Source organism: Capsicum annuum, chromosome 11, assembly GCF_002878395.1.
Source record: "Capsicum annuum cultivar UCD-10X-F1 chromosome 11, UCD10Xv1.1, whole genome shotgun sequence".
NCBI classification, from domain to species: Eukaryota; Viridiplantae; Streptophyta; class Magnoliopsida; order Solanales; family Solanaceae; genus Capsicum; species Capsicum annuum.
In genome coordinates, this window is record NC_061121.1 from 134824027 (window position 1) to 134828737 (window position 4711).

A 4711-nucleotide genomic window follows, 5' to 3' on the forward strand; every position below is an offset into this window, starting at 1 on the left:
GGATGGTTCCATACAGATATGAATTAATTATCGACAACTAAACAAGGTGACAATTTAGAATAAGTATTTTTTTATTAAATGAATGATTTGTTTGACGATCCTCGTAGTTCTTTGGCATTATTAAATATTGATTTTAGATTTGGGTATCACTAATTATGGATTAGAGATTTGAAAATTTTGAAGATAGATTTTTAGAATTAGTACAATCATTATGACTTTCTTTGTTATCTCCTTTGGTTGACCAAGTTCCTACCCATATTCGCAGGGTTGATAAATTGGGTAGTTTGACTGTATCTTGACTTCTTTGTTGTTTTATTTATAAATTATATCATAGTTTATTCAAAGAGTGAGGCCAATCATGAGGAGCATTGGTAGATTTTTCTTTAGAGAATGAGGGATTAGAAGTTGTATGTTAAGTTCTCTAAGTGTAAGTTTTTATTGGAGTCTATATTTTTCTTTGGTCATGTTGTGACCATAGATGGTATTATGGTCGATTCGACCAAGATTATAGTGGTTTGTGATTGTGCTAGTCCTACTTCTTCTACAGAGATTTAGAATTTTATTGGTTTACCAAGCTGCTATAGTTGTTTTATTGAGGGTTTTTTCATTTATTATAGCTCTGTTAACCAAGTTGACTAAGAATTTTGTTTCCTTACTAAGCCACTAAAGGGATTTATTTACTTTGGCTTCAATCTTGACTTTTCTCAAGGAAGATATGGGTTTTACTAACTTCTGTGATCCTTTTAGTGGTAGGTTAGGTGTTGTGTTGATGTTGAAGGGTAAGGTGGTTGCTTATCTTTCTCGTTAGTTAAAGCCCCATGAGATAAATTATCCTACCCATAATTTGGAGTGTTTTTTTTAAGTTATGGAGGAACTACCTGTATAAAATCCATTGTTACATTTTCTCGAATCATCATAGCATTCAGTATTTCTTACCCAGCAAGATCTTAAATTAAGGCAGCACCATTGGTTTGAGTGGCTTAAGAATTATGACTTGATTATTCTCTATCACCTTAGTAAGGCTAATGTTGTTATGGATGCTTTGGACCAGAAATTAACTAGCATGGGTATCTTAGCGTATCTTTTGACTCAGGAGAGACCTTTAGCCTTGGAGGTTCATTCATTGGCTAACAAGATAGTTAGACTTGATATTTCTACACCTAGGTATGTTTTAGCATCCGTGAAAGTTAAGACTTCCTTGATAGAGCAGATTTTGGCTCATCAATTTGATAATGTTCGGTTGAGCGTGATTCAAGATAATGTGTTTAGTGGTTAGGCTCAGGAATCCTCACTTGATCCAAATGTTGTTTTAAGGATTGGAGGCCACGTTTTTGTACAGAAAGTGGGTTATTGGATTCTATTGATTTTAGAGGAGGCTTATTATTCCTGATATTCTATTTATTCTAGTGTGGCTAAGTTGTATTATGATTTGTGATAACATTATTGGTAGGGTTGTATTAAAAAGAATGTAGCAGATTTTGGAGCACTTTCCCTATGTTTAAAGCTTGTGAAAGATAAGCATTTGAGACCTAGTGGTTTGTTTCAGAGGTTACCCATTCCTGAATAGAATTAGGAATTGACCAGTATAGACATTGTGAATGGGTTACCTCATACGTATCATAGTTTTAATAATGTTTGGGTCATCATGAATTGGTTGACCAAAGATGATAATTTATTCTAGTTCAGTTTTCTTATAGTGGTTAAAGGTTGGCCCCTATTTATATTTGTGAGATTGTTTATCTTTAAGGTGTGCCAATGTTTATCTTCTCAGATCGAGGTTTAATGTTTATATCTTACTTTTGAAAGACTCTCTAAGAGGACTTAGGTACCTGCATTGATCTTAATACAACATTTCAACCCCAAACTAACGGCCTATCGGTGTAGACTATTCAAGTTTTAGAGGATATGCTCTGTACTTGTGTATTGGAATTTTGTGGTTTATGGGAGAAACATCTAGCTTTGTTTGAGTTTTTTTATAATAATACCAATCAATATAGTAGTTATATGGCTCCTTTATAGGCTTTGTATGCAAGGCATTGTCGCTCTCTAGTTAATTGGTTTAATATTTTGTTGATTAAACCTTGAGGTATAACTTGCTTCGTGAGCCAATGGATTGGGTTTGAGTAATTCATGATAGACTTCCAGTGGCTCAGAGAAGGTAGAAGTGCTAAGTAGATCATAAACTTCGTGCTTATTATTCAGTGTTAGTTATCATAACTTTCTTCGTGTTTCACCCATGAAGGGTGTGATGAAGTTTAGGAAAAGTGGAAAGCTTAGCCCTATGTATATCAGACCTTTTGAGATCCTTAGAACTTATTGGGATGCATATTATGTATTAGCATTGCCCCTATATTTATCAGTTGTTCATCTAATTTTTCATGTTTCTATGCTTTGGCATTAAATTCTAGATAAGTCTCACATCATTCGTTGGGATTAAGTTAAGTTTTGATGAGTGACTTTTTTCACAATGGATTTTGTCTCCATTCTAGACAGGGATGCTCGACAGTTATATTTAAAACACCCAAGCTTTTGGAACCTTAGAAAATTTCCTAGATTTCTAGTTTCTGGACAACATACGACTAGGGGGTACTAGTCATATGGTGGGGTATAGTTGGTATGATCTTGGTTGTATGCTAACAGGTGTTAGTTGGTAGGTTGGATTGATTTCTGGTGTGGGTACAACTAGGGTGGGTACGAGTCATATAGTTGTTGATGGTTCATATGGTTTGGTTTTTCTATCACTTAATCTGAAACTTGGTGACTTAACTTGGATCTTAGTATAAGTGAGTCACCATTTCCCATATGATATGGTACGACTCGCACCATTGACTCGTATGATGGATAGTAGCGAAATCATCTTTGATTTCAATTCCGTGGTGGGTATGGGACAAGGGTATAGGTCATATAATTAGGTACGACTTGGCTTATATGGTCGTATGTTGGACAGTGTTTGGGTCCAAGGGGAGGCCTAAGGTACGAGTAGTGGGTACTACGTGTATGGTTGGGTACGAATGGTATGGGGTGGTCTTTCCCTCCAGCGGGATTTTCATACAGTTTTTGTGGGAGAAATCTGGACATTTATTAAGAAAACCAAGTAAAACCATCCATATTCACACAAACCATGCTTATATATATAACCATGTCAGGAAAGAGGACCGGGTTTAGCATGTATTTAAAACCTTTAACCTGGGTTTGTAAAGCTTAACTATCTAAAAACCACCTACGGGCTATATTGGTCAAATGTAACCCCCTGAATGTGCCCCGATGTATGTAGCCGCATGAACGAGAGAGACCATAAGATTTGGGGATTCCCATGTACCCTTCACTCTCCATGATACATATGTACAGTGTACCTAGGGGATTCTCGTGTACCTTATAAGTATCAAATAAGGTCGTGATGACCTATCCCTCATGTCGACAAACATGAATTTTTGGTGCTCATCCATTGGACTCCCACCTTCATGATTAGCTTTCACACCCTACCATTATTTCCCTATTAAAATAAAATACCAACAAAATTGCTATTCCATTATTGTTAACCAAGGCAATTAGTAGTGGTATGGTAATACCAACTATGACTTGCAAGTATTGTCTTTAGCAAAACCTATTTGTGGTCAAGGGATTCCCATGTACCCCACAAGTATCCATTACCATAATAGCTTGGAGGATTCCCCTACACTCCACAAGTATATGCATTAAGCCAAACCATTCCAAAATCATTTAAACCATTCATATCATTTAGGGTTCAATTAAAAAGTTTAAACTGTGCATAAGTTCCATTGAAAACCCAATAAAATGGTGAAAAAAAATTTATAAGTATTTTCTCAAACACATTAAGGAATAGTATATCCAAAATCAAAGACAATTACCAAACAACCCTTACCAGCCGACAAATTATCCAAAACCATCATTAATGCATATAAAAGAATAAATAAAACATAAGAAAACCATAAGCAAGCATTTATAACTGAAAACCCTAAATTATATTTGAAAACCCAAAATAATACAACATTCAAATCATGAAAACATTGTATAAAATTCATGCCTTTAGTTGGAACTAACAACGTGGGAAGAAAACATGCCTTAAACCAAGATGATGATGAAGAGTAATCACTAAGACATGCCCCGATTTACTCCTTAAGTTGAAACCATAGCTTCCTTTGCCTACTAACTCTAGAGAGGATGTAAGAGTGTTTTCTAAGTGTTTAGGAATAAAATAATAGCGTAAATAACCTAAAAAGTGCAATATAAGTCATGGGACCTAATTAGTATAAGTGAGTAAATGTATAGATTGCCCTCAATTCAAATGCTCTTAATTCCAACCATAGGGTATGACTGACCCTTATGAGTCCTACCTATCTTGTACGAGTGGTACCCACCTCTTGTACCCTAGGGTTCCCCTTAGACCGAATATTGTCAGACGTACGACACACCCAAAACCAAGTCGTATCTAAGTGTACGACTAGTACCCATAAATCATACCCTTAGCGGAATAGAATTTCAGGAGGTTTGAATGTTGACTACCATACCAGTCCATGGTATGACTCGTACACTATCTCATAACTCGTGGTGATCCACTCGTACTCAAATCTAGCTTTATTCACCAAGTTTAAGATTAAGTGAAGTAACCAAACAACCTGTACACCCCAATACAACTTGCACAACCTAAATTATACCTATTCTAGTAACTACATCCCTTCTACTAACAAAC